The sequence below is a fragment of the Aquarana catesbeiana genome, linkage group LG01 (assembly GCF_042186555.1).
Source record: "Aquarana catesbeiana isolate 2022-GZ linkage group LG01, ASM4218655v1, whole genome shotgun sequence".
NCBI lineage: Eukaryota > Metazoa > Chordata > Amphibia > Anura > Ranidae > Aquarana > Aquarana catesbeiana.
The window spans coordinates 547,456,264-547,481,386 of record NC_133324.1 but is presented as its reverse complement, the minus strand read 5'-3'; positions in this window follow the sequence as shown (position 1 = coordinate 547,481,386).

Here is a 25,123-nt window from a genome sequence, read left to right as displayed (position 1 = left end):
TCATACGCTCACTCTCCAGGTATCAGGTTCTATTATAATCTATTACAATCAGGGGAGCAACAACCAACGAAAATCCATTCTTATCCCTAAAGAAGAAAGAGATACTCCAGAACTCATGGAGCCCTTGGAATCCCAAGATGCCACTGCTCTGGACATCCTACATGAGCTATGGACAGGACAGCATCAAGGAGATCTATCTAATGTGGAATACCCAGACCTAGAGAACACCAGGAAAATGATTGAGACAGGTTTCAGACCTGTATCCAAGTTCTATCCTTATCATAGGACCATACGTGGAAACCTTCTACTCCTTGGTCTACAATGAACTAAAAGTTATTTGTTCTCAAAAGAATAAACATAACAACTTGACAAAACAGGAACAGCAAGCACTCCACAAATTACAATCCAACCCTAACATCATCATCCGACAAGCCGACAAGGATTATATAACAGAAGCACAGACTACTATCTGATCTGGACACATATACCAAGTTGAGAAAAAGCCCCATCCAAGCCTACAGAAGAGAACATCAACTCATAGTAGACACAGCCCGTGATGATGGGGTTCTGAATCCTAGTGAAAAATCATTTCTATGTCCCAACTGCTTTGCCAAATTCTTTGCGACCATGTATTTCTACTACTTACCTAAAGCCCATAAGGACCCACTCCATCCCCCTGGGAGACCCATCATAGCAGCTATAGATGGCCTCACCAGCCACCTATCTGACGATGTGGATTTTTTCCTCCAACCTATTGTTCAACGACTTCCAGCTTATATATGGAGGCGGTCAGTTACTTCCTAGGCAAAGAAGAAACCCTACATTCCACACAAGTAATGTTTATTCTTCAAGCCATCAAGTCCATTCTTCATCACAATTATTTTGTGTTTGAACAGGAATACTATTTGCAGACCAGAGAAACAGCTATGGGGGCTAACTTTGCCCCTAGCTATGTCAACCTTTTCATGGCATACTGGGAGGATCTCCACATATGGGCTGAGAATCCCTTTTCACGTCATGTGGGCTATTATGGAAGATACATTGATGACATTGATTGATGTCATCGTCATCTGGCAAGGAGACATAGACCTCATTCAAAAATGTCTCCTATATTGCAATAACAATCCCTTTGGTATACGATTCACATCTGTGACCGACCCTAATGAGCTTGTCTTCCTAGACCTTGAACATTTTCATGACAAAGACTGTAAAATATGTTCAAGAACTCACTTCAAACCCACCGCCGGGAATTCCTATCTACACAAGAAAAGTTGCCACCACAAAAAATGGATTAACAACATACCATATAGTCAGTTTTGCCATTTAAAATGCAACTGCAGCTCTATTGAAGACTACAAAGCTCACATTCAAGTTCTTTGCAAAAAGTTCCTGGAGAAGGGTCATCAAGAAGAAGACATCAATTCAGCCTTTCAAAAATATCTAAAAAAAAATTCAATTGAGTCTCACTCTGAGGATAACAGGATCACGGAAAGTCACAAAGTAGACCCATCTCCTACTCACAAAGGTCCCATGTTCATCACCAAATATAATAATAAGCACTGGACCATCAAAAAGACCCTCGGTAAACATTGGGGGATCCTGTGCAATGATCTGAAACTAAAGACACAAATTGCCACTAAACCTAAACCGGTATTCAAAAGAGCTTACAATGTCAAAAACATCATAGCCCCCAGTAAATTGTGCAACAACAAGAAACCCCTTCTGGACTCCATTCCCAAAATGTTCTCACTTGTTGGAATGTATCACAAGTGTCACAAAAGAAAATGCCTTACTTGTGCACATGTGACCCATGGACAAAAGACCTTTTCCGACCAAAAAGGCAATACTTTTGCCATTGATGAATTCCTAACATATTCAAATAACTTTGTGGTCTACCTCAATGCTTGCCCATGTAAAATGTGCTATGTAGGGCGTACCATTAGAGCACTTTGTACCAGATTTAGGGAACACAGGAGAAGCTTGAAAGAACTCTACTCCAAATGCAATATTCCAAGACACTTTCTAGCCCACCACAAAAGAAACCCTGCATTACTGAAGGTCACAGCCATTCAATCTATTCCCCATAATGGGTATTCAAACTCATTAGTCTCTCACCTGAAGGCCTGAAAGAAGAGTTGGAAGTCAGCACCATCATCTAATCTTCCTCCCTCCCATTGGATGATCCCCAAGACCCACCCCTTCCCACGCCTTCCTTCCCTCCCTCCTCTCTCCCCAGTTCATGCTGTCCCTGAAAATACCCCCCCCCAGGGCATTTTCACATGCACGCTTCTTGTTATGCGCACAGGGTATCTGGTTTGCAACAACAGACGTACACGCAGTTGCTCCCACACATGTGTAATTTGCCATGTGCAACTATATAGCTATATACCATCTCTCTATATATATCCTTTCATGGGTACATACTAATCGATTGATTAATTAACACTCATTTATTCACTCATCTATAGCTACAATCACGATATTATTATACTAGAAGTCATTTTGAACAATGTTTTTTATTAAGATTATCTAGTATGTACCTTTTCCACATTCCCATTTTCAGTATACTGAATTACAGTCACAACTCATGTATACTCATTGGTGTAACCTTCTAGCTATTGGTATAGTTATCCGACAGCGACGATGTGTGCATGTGTATTTGTATGTATATACATGTATCACTGTTGCATCTAGTTAATTTTATGTATCATTTTCACCTTTTTTACAACAAGGTACACACTCAGGCATTTACCCACCTAAGACCTATTCCATCAAATGTTCCTTTTATCCAAACTGACCGGTAACGTTATTTTTCATATAATATATATATATATATATATATATATATATATATATATATATAGAAAAAACACATGGAACGATGCTTGATGCCAAAAGTGTCCTTTTACTGAAAAGTTAATCCATTGAATATTTCAAAATACAAGCAAGCCACTGTACAGTTCCGAGCACAAATCGCTCTTCGTCAGGCTTTTCAGGCTGTGTGTGAAAAGCCAAACCACACTATGTTCTTTTATCCACACCCAGTCTGATACACACCTGTATCACTTAATCAATTATCATATACAAAACACCTAAAACCATTCTAATATTTAACCCTACTAAATAAACCTACTACCCTAAAACCATCCTAAATTCCCCAATAGGGGATAATTTACAAAACAGGTTCATCATATTATATCTCAAATGTCATCATCATATCACTTGTGAACCAATTATATTATCTCATTTCATTAGCTCGGTGTTTTGCAAATATTTCTCATAAATATACATATGTTACTATTCATGTCTCAAAATTCTTCATGGATTCCAGTTGATATTCTGCTATCTAGTAATTCCAACGGGAGCCTTTGTGATCAATCTAGAGAAAATATAACATATTCAAAAATAGTCATACCTTCTAATCAATCTCGCACCATAAATTTCTAAACAAACAAAAATAAATCATAATCCCTGTTCATACCATCAGGGTGCAGGGACTGTAATTTGTTAATCCACCAAACTTCACGTCTTTTTAGTTTCAAAATCCTATCACCCCCTCTTTTGTCATGGGGAATCTCTTCTAAAACCATAAAACGTAGATCGGTGTCTTTGTGGCCCATTTCTGAGAAGTGACGCGATACAGGTAAACTTGATTGGGGATGTCTAATTGTACTACGGTGTTGTGCGATACGGTCTTTAATTTTTTGGGTTGTTTCCCCCACGTAAAGGAGATTGCAGGGGCATGTGAGAATGTAAATCACATATGATGACTGACAGGTATAAAAGCCGTTAATTATTATTTTCTTTTTAGTCTTAGGATGAGAAAAATTATTCCCTTTGATAACTAAATTGCATTGAATGCAATTGAGACAAGGGTAACAGCCTTTTCTTTTGCTGCCAAGAAAAGTCATCTTTTTCTCATCCTGCCTCTCTGGTTTAAATTCGGATCGCACTAAGAGATCGCGCAAGGTTTTTTTGCGCCGGTATGCCTTCATCGGAGTTAACTGAAACTCCTCTATGTGAGGATAAGATCGTTTCAATATCGTCCAATGTTTTCTCAATACATTAAAGATCCTATCGCTATAACTGTTAAACTGGAAGACAAATGGAATTCTAGGTTTATCAGCTGAGTATCTCTTCCTATTGGGAATTTCAATAGGGTTCAAAATTTTATTTAATTCGTGTCGGGGAGGGATTCGATCTTTGTACCCACGGCCAAACTACTGGATAAAGTACTATCACCCTTGATAAAGGCCACCCCATCCTACATCAAGGACTCCGGTGACTTTCTAACCAAAATTAGGGACCTACCACAAATTCAAAATGAATATATCCTGGTCACTTGGGATGTAACAAGTTTATACACATCGATTCCTCATGGGGCTGGCATTGAGGCAGCGCTAAGCCTAATTAGAAATTGTCAGGAGTATTCGGAAGCTCAGATTATTTTTTTTGAGAAACTGTTCAGATTGATTTTGTACAATAATTATTTTCTCTTTAAGGATCGGTACTATGTGCAATTGACGGGGGTAGCCATGGGTTCTAATGTTGCCCCGCCATATGCCTGTTCATTTATGCATGATTTTGAGCAAAAACATATTTTTGTGAATGACCTTTTTCGGGAACATTGCGCCACTTGGTGGCGCTATATAGATGACATTTTTGTCATATGGCGGGGCAACATTGAATCACTCAAAACGTTTGATGAGATGATTAATAGTATTTCACCAAACATTCAGTTCAAAATTCATATTGGCGGAGATTCGGTCCCCTTTCTAGATATACGGGCATACATAAAACAGGGACGGATTGAAACTGACATATACACGAAACCTACAGATAGGAATCAGTTATTGAGATATGACAGCTATCATCCCCCTCATGTCTTTAGCTCTATCATTAGAAGCCAGCTTCTCAGAGTGACGCGAATAGTGAGTGATACTACAGTTAAAGATGAAAGATTAGATGAAATGTGCTGCAAGTTTAAGGAGCGGGGCTATCCAGAAGATATAATCCGACACGAATTAAATAAAATTTTGAACCCTATTGAAATTCCCAATAGGAAGAGATACTCAGCTGATAAACCTAGAATTCCATTTGTCTTCCAGTTTAACAGTTATAGCGATAGGATCTTTAATGTATTGAGAAAACATTGGACGATATTGAAACGATCTTATCCTCACATAGAGGAGTTTCAGTTAACTCCGATGAAGGCATACCGGCGCAATAAAACCTTGCGCGATCTCTTAGTGCGATCCGAATTTAAACCAGAGAGGCAGGATGAGAAAAAGATGACTTTTCTTGGCAGCAAAAGAAAAGGCTGTTACCCTTGTCTCAATTGCATTCAATGCAATTTAGTTATCAAAGGGAATAATTTTTCTCATCCTAAGACTAAAAAGAAAATAATAATTAACGGCTTTTATACCTGTCAGTCATCATATGTGATTTACATTCTCACATGCCCTTGCAATCTCCTTTACGTGGGGGAAACAACCCAAAAAATTAAAGACCGTATCGCACAACACCGTAGTACAATTAGACATCCCCAATCAAGTTTACCTGTATCGCGTCACTTCTCAGAAATGGGCCACAAAGACACCGATCTACGTTTTATGGTTTTAGAAGAGATTCCCCATGACAAAAGAGGGGGTGATAGGATTTTGAAACTAAAAAGACGTGAAGTTTGGTGGATTAACAAATTACAGTCCCTGCACCCTGATGGTATGAACAAGGATTATGATTTATTTTTGTTTGTTTAGAAATTTATGGTGCGAGATTGATTAGAAGGTATGACTATTTTTGAATATGTTATATTTTCTCTAGATTGATCACAAAGGCTCCCGTTGGAATTACTAGATAGCAGAATATCAACTGGAATCCATGAAGAATTTTGAGACATGAATAGTAACATATGTATATTTATGAGAAATATTTGCAAAACACCGAGCTAATGAAATGAGATAATATAATTGGTTCACAAGTGATATGATGATGACATTTGAGATATAATATGATGAACCTGTTTTGTAAATTATCCCCTATTGGGGAATTTAGGATGGTTTTAGGGTAGTAGGTTTATTTAGTAGGGTTAAATATTAGAATGGTTTTAGGTGTTTTGTATATGATAATTGATTAAGTGATACAGGTGTGTATCAGACTGGGTGTGGATAAAAGAACATAGTGTGGTTTGGCTTTTCACACACAGCCTGAAAAGCCTGACGAAGAGCGATTTGTGCTCGGAACTGTACAGTGGCTTGCTTGTATTTTGAAATATTCAATGGATTAACTTTTCAGTAAAAGGACACTTTTGGCATCAAGCATCGTTCCATGTGTTTTTTCTATCATTTATGGTGGAGTTTTGGGAGTCCACCTTGACGGTGCCTTGATTGAACAAGGATATCAAGATAAGAGGGTAACCCACCTGATGTTCATTTATATAATATATATATATATATATATATATATGATTCTCACACATATATTACACATTTTAGATTATGTCTCTTAAGCCGCGTACACACGAGCGGAATGTCCGACAGAAAAAGTCAGACGGAAGCTTTTCATCGTATATTCCGATCGTGTCTGTGCCTCATTGGACTTTTTTTTCGGAAATTCTGATGGACCTAGAAATAGAACATATTGTAAATATTTCCGACGGAACCAATTCCTATCGGGAAAACCGCTCATCTGTATGCTGTTCCGACGGACCAAAAACGACGCATGCTCTGAAGTACGAGACGGAAGCTATTGGCTACTGGCTATTAAATATTGAATTTCCTTTTTCTAGTCCCGTCGTACATGCTGCGTTCTGGATGTTCGGACTTTGGTCGGACTTTGGTCGGACTTTGGTTTGACCGTGTGTAGGCAAGACCGCTTGAATGGAATTCCGTCGGAGTTCCGTCGGAGAAACCTTTGGAGTTTATTCCGACGGCAAAACCGGTCGTGTGTACGCGGCATAAGTCGTACACTTGCTTTTTAACAATTTACAGCATATAGCTTTTTAAATCATTATCTTCCCAGCTGACACCGTTAATTGCGGCTCAGAGTGGGTTAATTGTATCCTCTATATAAATGTGATGTGACTGTTAGAGGATCAGCTGATGAAGAAGGAGAGGCCGTGCCTTCGAAACACGTACTGATTGGCCAGACAGCGTGTGGGCGGCTCCCCAGTCCCCTGGACCACTCCCACCCAGAGACACACAGCCGACGTCTCCATGAGGCTTACTGAGGCTCCAGCTGCGGCTAACACATGGCGCTCGTGGATCCCTCAATAGAGACATTTCGGCGGTCCTCCTGTGCTCCTGTGACACTGCACGTGGAAGCTCCCACCCGCTCTAGCACTCTGCAAGTGCTCCAACATTTTTTACGCAAGTTTTTAGTGTTGTTTTATAGTTATATACTGAATAAATTCCTAAGTTGTTTAAAGGATTGGCTTGGTGCTTCTCTCTCCTCCTTTTGCTTTCCTTTTGTTCACAGTAATTGGGTTCCCCATCCCGCGCCTGAAGCAGCCTCGCTCCCTTTACAGCCTCCATTTAGAGACTTTTTTAGAGACTAATTTCTAGGAGTTCATCCCCCAGAACTTTCAATCCACTCACCATTCCTATGGTTGCACCTTCATGTATCAGCATGCAGATGCATGCCTTTTCATTAAAATTTTAAGCTTTAATCTTTTTCATCAGATGGTTTAGCGCTGAACATTATACCAATATTGTGTATGTGTTTCCTCCTTCCCTTAAGGAGCACTTGCTGAAGCCTCCTGTACGCTTGGTCCGAGCTTTGTAGTCCCACCCTTTCCTCCCTCACCTACCATACCTCCTGGCAACGCTGTATCCTGGCCTAGGCCGACAAGGCCCAGGCCTAGGGCAGCACTTTGCAGGGGGGCAGCACGGAAAGAGTCTCCGCCGGCTTGCGCTACACTGTTACTGTAGCGCCAGTCTCTTATGGCGCGGACTGGGCTGAGAGGCAAATTAGTCTAGCGCCCCCATAAAGCGGGCGGCCGGCTTTCCGCAACCGTGGGGGGAAGGGCGGGGGGGTTCGCCGCTTCTAATTTTGACTGTCCTATCGTCCTGGACTACAAACCTTCCTCACTGTGCTATGTTTTCTGCTGGACCATTGGCATGGTTATATCTTCTTAGTCCTCGCCATAAAATTATCAGAAATTCGTGGTTAAAGTAGAACTATAGGCAACACCTTTTTTTTTTTTTTTTTTTTTATTTTGGATAGAGTAAGGGAGGGTTATAGCCCCTGTCGGTTTATTTTTTTACCATCCCTGTCCCATTGCAGAGATTTCACTTTCACTTCCTGCCCCATAGCCAAACAGGAAGTGAGACAAAATCTATGCAAATTAAGGGAATCCATTTGCCCCCTCCCCCAGGCCCTCAGAACTAGTGTCCCCACTCGAAAATATCAGGGCAAATCTTAAACAGCAAGGGCTGTGGCCTTGACAGGAAGGGGTGGGTCATATTTAAATTAGGGGGTACACGAGTTTAGTCAGGCCTGGGGCAGCAGAAAACCTAAATACACTACTGCCTCCTGGTACCGAGTCTGCCAGTGAGGTAGAACCCATGCAGTTGGGCTTCACACATCCTTTAGGAGGAGGGAGAGATTGTGCCTTTATTGTGGCCAGGAAGTTCCGGGGAAACGCTTGCACCTGAGGTCCTGTAGGAAAATAACCTGTATTGTAAATTGGAGAAGTGCGAGTTCCATCGTGAACAGTTGAAATTCCTGGGTTACGTCATTTCTAATGCTGGTTTTTCGACAGACCCAGAGAAACTTTCTGCAGTCCTACAGTGGCCAGGACCCATGCGTTTAACGTCCACTGCAATGTTTTCTCGGCATCTATTTTTGCTTGGGAGATCTTTCGATTACATGGGCTACCCAAGGTTATCGTCTCGGACGGGGCAGCCAGTTTGTAACCAGGTTTTGGCGAGCCTTTTGTGCACAGTTGGGAATTCAGCTTCCCTTCTCTTCTGCATATCACCCGCAGTCTAATGCGGCCGCAGAACAAGCCAACCAATCCTTGGGACAGTTTCTACGTTGCTATATTTCTGACCATCATAACAACTGCTCAGACCTCATACCTTGGGTGAAGTTTGCTCACAATAGTGCCATTAATTCCGCTTCCCAATTTTCCCCATTTATGGTGAATTATGGTTTCCAACCTTCCATGTTGCCTGACTCCTTTGTTCATCAGAGCATTCCTGCATTAGAGGAGCATCTTCGTGGTGTTTGTTCCACTTAGGTACAGGTCCAAGAGTCCTTGCGATGTGCCAGTGATAGGTACAGTCTCCATGCTGACCGCAGACACCTACCTGCGCCTTCCTACCAAGTTGGGGAGAGGGTCTGGCTGTCATCTCGCAACCTCCGACTCCGTGTTCCCTCACTGAAATTGGCATATTGGGCCTTTCCATATTCTCTGCAGGATTAACACAGTGGCTTACGTTTTAGACCTTCCTTCTAATATGGGTATCTGTAATATATTCCATATTCCCTTATTAAAACCTTTGGTGTGCAACCGCTTCACCATCTCGGTGCCACGTCCTCACCCAGTACAGGTTGAGAACCATGAGGAGTATGAAGTACAATCCATCATTGACTCCCGTAGGTTCCGTAGGCGCATACAGTACCTGGTTCATTGGAAAGGGTATAGTCTGGAGGAGAGCTCTTGGGTCTCATCCTCAGACGTACATGCCCCTGTCTTCCTCCGTGCTTTCTATAGACATTTTCCCCTCAAACCTGGTGGCCCCCTGAGGGGGTGGGGTCATTGAGGAGGGGGTACTGTCAGGGCTGGGCTCAGCCCTCCCTTCTCAGAGCTCAGGCTGCTCAGCTATCGATTAATTACCAGCACTATTCATTCCACAATGACTCACCTGATCATATCCTGCTCGTCAATCATCCTGCTGGCTATTTAAGCTTCTGGGATCAGATCTCCTGTGCCTTTGCCTTGGTCAACATATCTAAAGACTCGCTGCTGGGTTCCTGTTGAAGACTTGCCTGGCTGTCGTCCCTTCTGGTTCCTGATCCTGTCTGCTGCTCTGACTACGCTGATCTCTGGCTCCCTGATTTCCTGGCTTGTTCTGAACTATGCTGATCTCTGGCTCCCTAATTTCCTGGCTTGTTCTGACTACCTGATTTGGTTACCGAACCCTGGCTATGTTTTGACTACATTTACTATTTGCACCATTTTTACCACTATATTAAATGGTATGATTTTTACTGCATTTTCTGTCTCTGTCTGAATTATGGTTCCTGACACATTAGTAGTAATCAGCATGGGTTTACGAAAGATCATTCCTGCCAGAACAATCTGCTAACATTCTACAAGGAAGTGAGCTGCCATCTAGACAGGGGAAGACCTGTGGATTTAGTGTATCTGGATTTTGCAAAGGCATTTGATACAGTCCCAAATAAAGGTCTATTGGACCTGGCCTTGAGGCTGTGTAGTAAGTATCCCAATTTATCTCAACCTTGTTGGGATATAATCTCTTTGTCCTCCCTTATTCAAAGGGCATTTTCATTAACCCCTGTCGATTTCCTTTCCAGTAGATTACTTCAAAACACTCCTGATGAATGGCTGTAATGCCAGGAAACGCGCTGAGTGCCACTAGATGCCCAAAATGACCTGCTTCTATATTACATATTTTTTAACCCATTTATCTTATCATGTTTATTTATTATGTCTAATTCCTATTTGTATTGAATGCTATGTAGCAGCATATTTAGTGTAAGTCATGTGACTACCCTATCTATTTGATACAATATTTTTCTTTAATGTAACAATAAATCATGTACTGTAACTTCAACTTTATGTTGCTTTTGTCCATATCTGACATGGCGGTTGCCTCATTTAAAGTCCCATAGCTCTCCTTTTCTATAAACCAATTTAGGGATGGAGGTCGCAATGTGTGCTATAGTGCGTGTGCCAGGTCACATTCAATTCACTGTTTGACAAATAATTGGGTGGAAGACACCCACTCCCAGTGACCTGTCACACCTAACATACTTTATCAACCTCTGTCTATTGCCCTTGCACTGGGCCATAACAGTGTTCAGCTATTTGTTATTATATCTATCCCTTATTCCCATTTAGATCCATATGTCAATATCTCCCTATGTATTACCTTCGACCCAGTATCCTTTTTAGATCACCTCCCAATCCCTTGTCCGGTTCAGCTTGGGTTTGAGGGGGGTCGGGTGTTTTCTCTGTCTCCAGGGTTGCGATGTGCAGCAGCCCGTCCCAACCCCCACCCTTGGCTTGGCCTCCTGCTCATTGGCATCATGCTTTGACCCTGCTACTGGCGGTGTCATCGACGTTGATCTAATGTTCTTTTTCCACTCTTAGCCATGCACGAGATGGGTGGAGACCCACTGCGGATGGCTCCTCCACATGCAGCTGGGAATCTCCTCCCCACCTCTCTTGTGCAGAGTTGCTTGGCCAATCAGGCATGATGTTGACGGGGCCTCTCCCTGGGAATGGGAGTATATAGTAGCCTTGGAGCAGCCGATGGTTCATTTGCTTGACTCAATCACAAGAAAGCACACACTGATCCCACACACAGGTTACCCTCTTCGCTGGGAGATCAGTCACCCTCTTTTTGCTTTTGTACATATCTGACATGGTGGTTGCCTCATTTAAAGTCCCATAGCTCTCCTTTTCTATAAACCAATTTAGGGATGGAGGTCGCCATGTGTGCTATAGTGCGTGTGCCAGGTCACATTCGATTCACTGTTTTTAACTGTATGTTAATACATTTTTCATATTTTTTTTATATACTTCGTTTGAGGTGTGACTCATTAAAAGTCCCGTGGGCTAAAAATTTTTGATTTTTGCATACTAATTGGGACATTACCTCTACCCATCTCACACCAGCTGGGGACTGGAGGACCTCAATTACGAGGAACGACTGCAAGCGCTAAATTTATTCTCGCTGAAGAAGTGACGCTTGAGAGGGGACGTGATAGCGATCTAGCAATACCTCAATGGAGATCCCAGCATAGGTAAAAAACTATTCAGTCTCAGGAAGTGTAAGAGGACTAGGGGCCACACAAAGAGATTGGAGGAGAAAACCTTAAACCTTAAACTGCGCAGGGGGTTTTTCACTGTCAGGGCAATAAGGATGTGGAACCCTCTTCCACAATCGGTGGTGGCATCGGGGATTATGGATATTTTTAAAAGACACTTGAATGTGCATCTTAAAGAGAACAACGTACAGGAATATGGGAAATAGTTATAGACAATGACACACGTGCACCTACACAGGTTGAACTGGATGGACTATTGTCTTTAATCAGCCTTACCTACTATGTAACTATGTAATCTGTCCATTCGATCTGCAATGTGCCGACCCTGAGGGCCCGGTAAACAACAAACCATTGAGTAATCACAGGCTTTGTGACAGATTGCTCTGTCTGTCTTAATACTTGAGTCCCCTACCACCAGTACCAGCCTAACCTTGCCTATATCCTTGCCCCTCCTTACCGGAGCAGTCATTTCCCTGGCAACTAGGGGAGGGAGGCCGCTCCAGCAATGCCACCCCTGAGCTGATATCCCCAACATCATGCAATTTGCCATATTTATTGGGATACACCAACTCAGAACTTCCCTGTACCCCCTCCTTCTAGCTGTCACCCAGCTACCTACCTCTGGCTCCTCTACCTCTATATCTCTCTCCCCTGCCAGCACCTGGGTAATGTCCAAACTCCTTTACAGGTTGCTGATGCTTCGCACTGTTGGCACCTGATTCTATAGATCCAAGATCTAGGCTTCCAGAGAAACAACTATTTGCCCTCTAACGGCTCTTCAAGGAATGCATACATGGAACAAGATGTGCACTGGGTCACATCATCAATCCTGTTGGACATTTTACCCACTACTCCAATAGGGATAATCTCACTATACTCACAGTACCCCTAGTTACTTCAAAGACACTCACAGAGACCCTAAATTTACTCTTTACTCTAAAATAAACTCTTGGAAAATGTTCATTCAATGTTTAATTGTGTAGAAAAAAAATAATCACAGACATTCCTCAAAACTATTTTCCTTTAACATCCCAACCTTCTGGCTTTAACCACTTCCCGCCGGAAGGGTGTAAATGGACATCCTCCCGTTTCAGTGGTTATACTGGGATAATGCCTGCACCCACAGGCATCATCCCAGTATTGATCTTTTCAGCCGGCGATTCCCTGCACCTTAAGAACAATCATAGAGGCGTAGGGGATGTCCCCCCCCTTCCGCCACCCTCCGATGCTTCTACCAGGTTGCTCATGCAATTGGCGAGCCAGAGAATGAATCAGCCGCCGGTGGAAGTTCACCATAGAGAATACTGGTGGCCAGATGGTCCCCGGCAGTCTCTATGACTCTCGGAGGCCCGGGCTCGACATTATGACATCATGTCCGGCCTGGCAGTAATAAATACGGTGTATAATGTTCAATTTGTTCATAAACGACCTGGAGGATGGGGTAAGCAGCTCAAACTCTGTAATTGCAGACGACACTAAGCTAAGCAAGGCAATAACTTCTCTGCAGGATATGGAAACCTTGCAAGAAGATCTTAACAAATTAATGGGGTGGGCAACTACGTGGTAAATGAGGTTTAATGTAGGAAAATGTCAAATAATCCATTTGGGTGGCAAAAATATGAATGCAATCTACTCACTAGGGGGTGAACCTCTGGGGGAATCTAGGATGGAAGAGGACCTGGGGGTCCTAGTAGAATATAGGCTCAGCAATAGCATGCAATGCCAAGCTGCTGCTAACAAAGCAAACAGGATATTGGCATGCATTAAAAAGGGGATTAACTCCAGGGATAAAGTGATAATTCTCCCACTCTACAAGACTCTGGTCCGGCCTCACCTGGAGTATGCTGTCCAGTTCTGAGCACCAGTCCTCAGGAAGGATGTACTGGAAATGGAGCGAGTACAGAGAAGGGCAACAAAGCTAATAAAGGGTCTGGAGGATATTAGTTATGAAGAAAGGTTGGGAGCACTGAACTTATTCTCTCTGGAGAAGAGACGCTTAAGAAGGGATATGATTTCAATTTACAAATACCATACTGGTGACCCCACAATAGGGATAAAACTTTTTCGTGGAAGGGAATTTAACAAGACACGTGGCCACTCATTAAAATTAGAAGAAAAGAGGTTTAACCTTAAACTACATAGAGGGTTCTTTACTGTAAGAGTGGCAAGGATGTGGAAGTTCCTTCCACAGGCAGTGGTCTCAGCGGGGGGCATCGATAGTTTCAAAAAACTATTAGTTAAGCACCTGAACGTCTGCAACATACGGGGATATACAATGTAATAATGTAATACTGACCTATAATCATACACATTGGTTGGACTTGATGGACTTGTGTCTTTTTTCAACCTCACCTACTATGTAACCGTGTACTCGGCTGGATAGCCATGATCGTTTTGTTTTGTTTTTTGATATCAGGCTTTCCAGCCTGGAGGAGACATGTGGGGTCTTATTGACCCGAGATCACTCCATAAAGAGGACCTGTCATACCCTATTCCTATTACAAGGAATGTTTACATTCCTTGTAATAGGAATGAGCGATCAAACAAATTTTTTAAGGAAAAGTGTAAAAATGAAAATAAAAAAACAATAAAAAAAATTTAAAGTGCCACCATCCCCACGTGCTCGCATGCAGAAACTCATACGTACGTCACACCCACATATGTAGTGTTCATCCACAGGTGAGGTATCGCTGTGAATGTTAGCTTGATGCTTTTCTATCTTGATGCTTTGATGTCTTCCTTGGTCTACCAGTATGCTTCCCTTTAACAACCTTCCCATTTGATTTTATACTTGGTCCAGATTTTAGACACAGCTGACTGGGAATAACATCTTTTGCAACATTCCGTGATGATTTACCTTCTTGAAGAAGTTTTATAATCCTCTCCTTTGTTTCAACTCCCTCATGTTGGAGCCATGATTCACGTCAATCAGGTTGGTGCAACAGCCCACCAAGGTGTGCAAGCATTTTTTTTTAACTGCAGAGTAATTAGCAGATGTAATCTGATGCAGATGTTTGTTTTAGAACTGTTTTAGAACTGCAAAGTATATGGTGATCCCATAATATTTTCCTCAGAATTGAGTGATTCTATATTTTTTTCCTCTACTTGATCTGCAAAAACAGTTGCAGTTGACTGCAGTTTTCTCTTTTATTTTTTGTTTCTTACAGCCAGAAGATTGGAATGTCAAATGAAGATAGTTTTGAAGCATGTCTGTGATTAGTTTTTTTTTTCTACATAATTAAATAATTGGATGAACATCTTCCAAAAGTGATGATTACATTTTTGACAGGGGTTAAATATATTCCAGTTACTCCCAGTTCTTCAATTTACTCCCAATACTACAATCTATCCCTAGTGCTCCAAGCTACCCCCAGTAATCTGAGTTACTCTCAATTACTCCCAGTAAAGGAGTTACTCCCAGTCCCAGTCCTTCAATACTACTCCAAGTACACCAAGCTACTTCTCCTGTCAGTGTGTGCCCCGCCGATCCTCTGTCTCCTGCTCCCTCACTCAAGTTCTCCAGCTGCTCCACCTGTCATTGTGCCCACGGCTGTCCCAGTGTGTCTGCGTCTGTCTCCTCTCGCGGTGATCCTATTCTGAGAGGTGACTTGTGCCAGCGCGACTGCCTCCTCAGAGTGTCTCTCCTCAGCGTGCTTCTCCTCAGTGTGCCAGCACTGAAACCCCTGTTCTTGAAACTGCCAGTCCAGTCCGACATTGCCATAGCAGTGGTCTACACAAATCACCAAGACAGTACCAGAAGTCAGGCCACTGTTCGACAAATCAAAGTCATTCTGACCTAGGCAGAACACAGTGTTCTGGTTTTATCTGCATTGCTTATTCCTGACATGGCAAATTGGCTAGCAGACTTTCTAAGCCACCAGTGGTTGAAAATTGAACCTTCCAACCAGAGGTGTTTCACAAACTGTCTGCGGTGGGGGAATCCTATTCCCCCTTCCAGCATCCTCTGTCCCCACAGCACAAATGAGTGCACATTTTACGTTATTTAACCGATAAGTTCACTTTTCATAACATTTTATGAAACCTGTAAATGTTACTTAACAAGCAGCCCCTGTTGTCACACTTTTTAAAAAAAATTCTGCTGTGCGGGGCTCTGCCTACCCAGCCGCATCACTCATTTACAGAGTTCTGTGAATGGGAGAACTACAACTACTGGCACTCATTGTAGCTGACGGCTTGTAGTTCTCTATGAACTACCAGGGAGCTTAGGAGGTATTTTTCATTTTGGATAGAGTGAGAAAGGGTTATAACCCCCTATCAATTTCTTTGCCATCTGTGTCCCCCTATCACTTCTTTTGGATTTACAGGTATCACATGCTGCAGCCTTAACATATACCCTAACAGAAAAAAGACTAAACAGGACTTTAAACGTACCACACCACTAATAACATATGTATAAAAATATCAAACACTTATTCTCTTTCAAAAGAAGGGAAATAATTGCAAATGTTGTTCAGACATCACGTATTCAGAACATAAGCATACTATTGTTGCACAAAAAGCAATCTTGGTCTTGATACACAACGCATTTTACAGGTGGTACAAAGCCTGCTTCTTCAGGAAACTCAAGACTCCTTAATTATCTGTAAACACAAAAAAGGATAACTACTAGCTAGTACACAAAACAGAGTTTACCACTGGTTTGCTCCCATTAGTGATAAGTATCATACAATCTGACATAGTGTGCAACTAGTTAAGATCAGCATCAGGCACAGTAGTGGAATCCACAGACGGCGGGCACAAGATCGGGTGCTCCATTGGGAAGAAAAGAAGGCAGAAGAGAAAGTACAACATTCATCTGGGGAATGCCCCCCAATATTTGATGGCATTCTGAAATCTAATATTATAATGTTCCAGCTGTGGTACCTTTAAAGTACTGTTTAGTTTTTTTTCTGTTAGGCTTCTTCCAAGTATATATTTAGTGCTCAAGCTCTTTTGAAGAAGCACAAAGAAAGGGGTAACATTGAGGACCATAGACACAGTGGTTAGCTAAGGAAACTGTTACTAACCCACAACAGTAAAATCAGTCTGTAAATGCAGTAAAGCATGCTTCTGTGGAACGTAAGGGGTTATTCCTGCGCATTGTGGAAAAAAGGCTGTTTGACCCTCCCCTTCTTCCACAGTCCCCAATCCATCTCCTGATAAGACAGAGCCTTTGAAGTCACCCTGGACATGCTTAGTTTAGTGTGCATTGCTAGAGTTTTTTTTTCTCTTGCGAGGATGCATGTGATCAGCACATGGCCAATCAGCACTGTCCAGACAGAAGGTCAGGAGTCATGCAGCCTCATAGGACAATCAGATTAGAATGAAAACGCCTCCTACAAGCTTTAAGCAAACACTGATAAAAGTCACAAGACTGCTATATACTGCTGATGAGAAAAGGTATTTAGCAGCCACCAAGAGCTGCCACCATAGGACTTGGTTTAAAGCCGTACCGAAGAGTCAGTTCAGTTCGTCTAAACAGGAACTGTACTTTTCGCAAGGACTATTTACAGGAGGTGGTTACCTTAAAGAAAAGATTTATTGAAAAAGGATACAATCCTGTAGAGCTCGATCGGGTTATACAAGATGTGGACAATAGGGATAGGACTGATATCCTGGTCCCTCCCGTTGAGAGAAGGACGGATCATCAGTTACATAGTTACATAGTTGGTGAGGTTGAAAAAAGACACAAGTCCATCAAGTCCAACCTGTGTGTGCTTGTCAGTATTACATTGTATATCAGTCTAATTTTTCTTCCAAGTTCTCTTTTTTCACTTCATGTTCTACTCAGCATTTTGTTGTGAAAAATCTAGTTAGAAAACATTGAAATATTCTTAGGAACGATAGAGCTTTGGGTCCATTGTTGCCTGAAATTCCAACTGTGATATACAGTATATACAGTATCTCACACAAGTGAGTACACCCCTCACATTTTTGTAAATATTTTATTATATCTTTTCATGTGACAACACTGAAGAAATTACACTTTGCTACAATGTAAAGTAGTGAGTGGACAGCTTGTATAACAGTGTAAATTTGCTGTCCCCTAAAAATAACTCAACACACAGCTATTAATGTCTAAACTGTTGGCAACAAAAGTGAGTACACCCCTAAGTAAAAATGTTTAAACTGGGCCCAAAGCGTCACTATTTTGTGTGGCCATCATTTTTCAGCACTGCCTTAACCCTCTTGGGCATGGAGCTCACCAGAGCTTCACAGGTTGCCACTAGGGATGGGCTGACTGTTCGAGTCGAATATGAGCTCGACTCGAACATCGGCTGTTCGATCGTTCGCCGTAGATCAAACATTATGGGACGTTTGCGCCAAATTCGAGCGGCGCGTCATGGCCCATAATGCACTGCGTCAGCGCAGTGGTTTGTTGGCTGATGATTGGCCAAACATGCACTATGACCCGCATGCTTTGGCCAATCACAGCGCCGTAAGCAAACAGAGCCATAATTGGCCAAAGGCAGGGTGCCTTTGGCCAATTATGGCTCAGGGGGTTAAGTGCACGCCCCTCACTATATAAGGCCGCCTGCACGTCGGCCCTGTGTAGTGTGTTGCTGGCATGAGAGAGAGAGAGAGAGAGAGAGAGAGAGAGAGAGAGAGAGAGTCATTTCATTTACTTTGAGCAGGCAGTTTATCCAGTTTAGCTAGATCTCACTGCATATATATATATACAGTCAGACTGTGTATATATATATATATATATATATATATATATATATATATATATATATATATATCCACTGTATCCAGTTTAGCTAGATCTCACTGCAGACCGTTCCTGCTGTACTGTTTCTAATATACTTCATGCAGCCAGTTGATTCAGTTAGCTGCAGTGTATTACACATATATATATGTATGTATGTATGTATGTATGTATGTATGTATATATATATATATATATATATATATATATATATATATATATATATATATATATATATATATTCTAGCCAAGCCTATACCTGACTGTAGGCCATTCCTGAAGTACGTGTTCAAAGACACTTTCAGGCAGGTGACTCAGTGACATGCAGTTCATAAAATATATATCCACTGCGTCCAGCCAAGCCTATACCTGACAGTAGGCCATTCCTGCATTCCTGGAGTACATGTTCAAAGACACTTTAAGGCAGTTGAGCTGCAGTTCAACAAGGGCTACTCCAAAAATACCCTTGATCACCAGGAAAGGTTAGGACTATCAAAAGTCATGGGAAGACACGCTGACCAAATGCAGCGTGGATCTGATGACACAACTAACCCCCCAGTACCGAGCCGATATGGCACTACTGGATGGGGAGATTGATCGACTCAATGGGCAATTCCCTAACATCAAAGACTCCACCTCCCTCACTGATAAATGGAAGGAAGTGAGAGAACGCCTAAAGGGCCCTGAACAAAGATATTATTGTTAAAAAGCAAGGCAAGTTTGTCCAGGATAAGCTTGCCTTTTCTGAAGACTATGCCTACAAATGGACAGGTAGACAACACCCTAGAAGAAATACTGCACGAAATCGAAGATCACAAGAAACAAGTGTTGCAACAGACCTTACTGAATCTGATTCCTCTATTTCCTTACTTTCCTCACAGGCCACATCATGACCCTTGAATCCACGCGTAAGGAAAAAAACATGGTAACATTTCCAAAGCACAACAGCCACCATGATCAGGGGTGCAGACCCCTAAGGATGGGGCTCTGCAACCCACGTTGCACAACATCATTCCAAAGCTACTCCAACCCAATACCCAAACACTCTTTCCTCACTCTGGTTTTTTAGTACCGACGACTCCAGAGCCCACCCAGAAGGGGAGCCTGGACGCGTTCATGCTAAAAAACCCCATGCCCAGCACATACTACTGTAGATCCAACTGATATTCCACATACACTTAACATTATCAATCTCACACCTTATGTTTTGACCCCTGAGGAGGAACAGGTCCTCCAGTCGGGTTTGGGCTTTTGCCCTTCCAAACCCATTAATATCTATGAAACCATTAAGGATTTATATCTCTTTGCCTGAAATCTCACATACAGTTTCATCTTCGACCAAGACAGGAAAAAAACTCAACCTTGAGAAAGAACTAGCGTAGAGGACCAAGCATTTTTTACCATGGCAGAATTCAGGGCTCTGCGTGACTTGATGCTGCTTTATGAAGAAGGAGCAGTCGATTCACCAGACCCTGGTGCCAATACTGATCCATTCGGGTCTACATCGGGCACTCCTGTTCCCGACTCATCTTGAGTCGAACAAATCAAAACTGCAAATAAATTAAAACTTAAATCCTGATCCTTTCCAGATCTCATGACGTGTCCCTCGGTGTGGGTTTTTTTATACGAGTCCATCAAATCCCTTAAACAACATTGGCCAGAATTACCTTCCAATTTAACTAAAAAAAAAAAACAAAGTAGGGCTGTCAGCAAACTCCAAAAAAACTCGGACCTGAAAATCAGACAAGGGAGGCAACCTGGTAATTATGACGCACCAGCAGTATCAAACTATGTGTTTGAATGTATTACACAATGTTACCTGGTACTCTTATCAGTCCCACTCTTATACAAACCTTCATTGCCGAGTTCATTGTTGGAGCATTCTGGGAGGGCCTCATTGATGAGGACACACTCAGATTCATCAATACTCAGACGCCACGGACGCCAACCTTTTACACCTTGCCCAAAACTCACAAAAACCTTAAGTCACCACCTGGCCGACCCATAGTTTCTGGTATAGGGTCACTAACCGAGAATGCCAGTAAACTCGTTGATACCTTTCTCATGCCACACGTTCTAAGCTTGCCCTCTTACATCAAGGATACCACAGATCTGCTTAGACACATTGAGGGGGTCCAGATCCCTCTGGATGCCATCCTCGTGGCTATTGATGTCGAAGCACTGTACTCGAGTATCCCCCACGAGCAGGGCTTCCGGATGGCTGGTACCTTCCTTATGGAACAAGATCGCAATACCTGGCCTCTGAACAACTTTATTTTGAGACTTTTGAATTTCATACTCACAAAAAATAATTTTATTTACATGGACCAGCTATATTTACAAACCCAAGGTGTGGCCATGGGCACTTCCTGTGCCCCCTCCTACGCAAATTTATACCTAGGGGGGTGGGAAAGGTCGATCTTCGGAGATGAATCTCTACAACCATTTTTGAACCATGTGCTTTGTTGGCACAGGTTCATAGATGACCTGTTAGTCATCTGGACCGGCACTGAACAACTTCTCAAAGATTTTGTTGAACGTTTGATTATTCAATTCAATCTTCACTTTACTTTCACTTATGATGATTGCAGCATTTCCTTCCTGGACTTGAAAATCATTAAAAATCCTTCTGCTAAATTAATCACTGATCTTTACCGCAAGCCTACAGCGGGCAATATGCTCCTCCATGCTTCTAGCTCCCATCCCCGTCCTCTGGTACGCTCAGTATTTGAGACTGAGACGGAACTGCACAGAGGACGGAGATTTCCACTCATAAGCGGATGCTTTACGTAAATGCATGTTGGCTCGGGGTTATAGCCGTACCAATTTGAGCAAGGCCTTCAATAGGGGCCTTCGCCTGTACCAGACAATCTCTCTTATATGGCCCCCCTCGCACTAACCGACCCCCAACAGTTAAAATTGTTACAAAATTCTTGATTCATCATAATCATCTTCGTAACCTCTTTTCACAACACTGGCATTTACTCACTGAGCACCACATCTTGAATAAATATGTGAGGCCCACTCCTGAGCTAGTCTTCAGAAGAGCCACTTCACTTAGGGACAAATTTACCAGCAGCCATTACAGGGCTCATCCATACTCATTGGAGGGTCCTCGTGGCACTTTTAAATGTGGCAACTGTCCACAATGCCCGTGGATACAGGAAGGACACAGCTTCACCCTCCCCAATGGAGAGATATTTTTCCCCCGCCAACATGCCAACTGTGGCACCAGAGGGGTTGTATACCTGATGGTCAGTGCCTGCAAGGCTTTTTATGTGGGCAAGACCATCAGGGAACTACGACAGACTGGGTGACCACATTTATGCTTCTACTAATGGCAAGCTCACTACGGTGGGCCACCACATAGGGATTCATCATATGTTTAATTTTGAATTTGTAAGATTTTTTTGTCCTGGAAGCGCTTCCAGAAGACCCTAGAGGAGGCGATTGGGATTGCAAAATCCTAAGACGTGAGTCTATCTGGATTGAACGACTCAATGCTCTCACACCTCCTGGCCTCAATGAGGCGCATTCGTATAAATACTTTCTACAATAATCTTCTTAATGCCGTTCCCATACATTTTACCCTTTCTTGCCCTCGCTGTCATTCTCTCTCTAAGGAGTTTCTTGATTGTCTTGCTTAGGTACCTGTGTTTATTTTCGCCCCCTCCTTTATAATTGCCCCTTCATTTATTATTTCATTATCCTTCTGGCCCATTGGTCCTGGCATACACCCTCATGGTGTACTAGAATAGTTCAGTCCTCTATCAATGTATATTTATTATATGTCTATGTTCCTGTCTTTCAGATTTAATCCAAATACTGTCAGACTCAATTTGGAGAGATTGTGTGTCTTGTAAGAACAGCTTTTTATAACTCTGTATAATTATTAGTATAATTATCTTGTGTTCGTGCCCCATCTCGGAGGCTGGGTACAAATTTTTTCTGCCCCCCCTCTGTCTGGTACACCAATTGCTTGATATTTTAGTTTTTCATTGCTTTATTTATGTTTATCCTAACAGCATTACTCTCAAACACTTACAGCGGCTTGAGGAGTTTATTCTTCCCCTGGTGGCTGGCATGCGCCTCTCCAGCAAGGGGCGAACCCTCTCTATAGTTGGGTTTCCTCCCCTCGCTTTCCTCTGGTGAGGCTGGTCAGCGTCGAATACCTTAGGGCTCTGCGCACGCGCATTGCGACATTCGCGCAGTTGGGAGAGTCGGACCCGGTGACGTCAGCGCTCGACGTAAGTGTGGCGCCTCCACTTATATCCGGATTGGGAGTTCTTAAGGCGACCTAATGGCCACCCTCTTTGTGACGGCAGACACCCAGGATATCCACACTTGTAGCCTGAGGAAGGTAAGCCCTATCTATTACCTAGGTACCCGGTCTATGGATTGTTTATGTTCTATCCCTCCCCCCGGCCCTGTGGTGTTCAGTCCATCATCACTGCTCCCCAACATGGGTGAGTGTTGTTTGACCCTATACCCCTGGCTGGTTTTGGGAAGTGCTTCCAACTACCAGTACCTCCTTTTGGATTAATCTTATGTTATTTTACTCATTTGTAGACCCTTCCATATCAACTTGTCTGGTTCCTGAGCATTGCTAGCCCAATCCCGGGTGTCATATCAATTCCTTTTTATTATTGGGTGGGTTTTTCATTATCTATGCTCTTGCACTTTGTGTTTGATGTTCTCCAAGGGTGCCGGTCCTTTCCTTCTTCCCCCACACACTCCCTCTCCCCCCCATTTGTTCCCCCCTCCCTCCTTTCCCTCCCCCCTTCTTTCTTCCCCGATCCTTTCTCCTTCGCCCCCCCTTTTCCTGTTTCCCCCTCCCCCGATCTCCTTTCTTTTTTCTTCTCCCCCTCTTTTCTTCTTTTTTCCCCCCTTCTCCCCTTTCTTTCCCTCCCCCCTTTTTCCTCCGTTTTCCTCACTCTCCTCCCTTTCCCCCTTTCCCACCCCCTTTCCTCCTCACTTCCCCCCCTTTTCCTTTCCCCTTCTCCCTATTTCCCCACACTCTTTCCCAATATGTTCCCGCACGTCCTTCCCCCCTTTCCCCCCTCTCTTTTTCCTCCCCCTTCTCCCCCCCCCCTTTTTCCTTCCCCCTTACTCCTTTTCCCTTCCCCCTTACTCCTTTTCCCTTCTGTTCTCTCTTTCTCTGATCACAATTCCCCGTCTTTTGTGTCCCAGTGCACTAGCTCAGTGTCTAAACCCATGTGGTACTAATTTAATCCCTGTCTATTTTTAGTCCGTCCCCATAGCCCCCCGTGTCCACCCCCAGGGGGAACACCCGCCCTCGGGTGTCTCAGTTTATGCCGTCTGTAGCCCGTCTGGGCCTTCATTGGTGAGTAATGCTGTACCTTGCACAATACTCCAATACAAACATGCCTTTAGCAATACAATTGTACTTTAAAACTTTGTTGTTACTGTAACTCTAATCATATATTTTTTGTAGATGTTTTGGTTTGACGCCTCCTGAGGAAGCGGCATGGGCCGCAAAACTGTTGAGGTCAACATCTATACCCACATCATTGTGCCTCTACACACCTGTGGGGGGTTTTCAAATGTCATTTTAATGTCACTGTCATATGTATTTTTCACAACAATCACTTTACTGTCTTTGCTGTAATTTATAATTTTTGTAATTGTATAATAAACTCTATTTTTATCTAATGCTCTACCATATAATTGGGTACCGTGATAGTCCTAACCTTTCCTGGTGATCAAGGACATTTTTGGAGTAGCCCTTGTTCAATCTACCCTATTTCTCTACTATATCAATACAGGATGATGGTACCCCCAACCATATACTTTATTAATATCTTGTGGCAATACCTCTTGACTCTAGCCAAGCCTATGCCCTTCCTTCTCTGAGCTGGCCGCTCAGCTGTCAGCTAATTGCCAGCTCTCATCTCTCTCCACAGTTATCCAGCTGTTGTTGATTCTGCTGGTCAATCCTGCCTACTTAAAGCCGTCCAGCTCACTTGATCTCTGCCTTCGCCTTGGTCACATCACAAGAAACCATCCCCTGCATTCCTGTTTAAAGACTGGCTTTGCTGACATCCCTTCTAGCTCCTTATCCTGCTTGCTGTTCCTCTACTTGGATCCCTGACTTCTGGCCTGGCTGATTACCCGATCTGGTTACTGAACCCTGGCTTGGCTGACTACCTGATCCAGTTACTGAACTCTGGCTATGCTGTGACTACGCTTACTCTAGTTACCTTTTTATTTTTAATAATAAACAAGTGTGATTTTACTGTACTTCTGTCTCGGTCTGGTTCATGGTTTCTGACAGTAGGTCATTCCTGGAGTACGTGTTCAAAGACACTTTCAGGCAGGTGACTCAGTGAACTGCAGTTCATTATATATATATATATATATATATATATA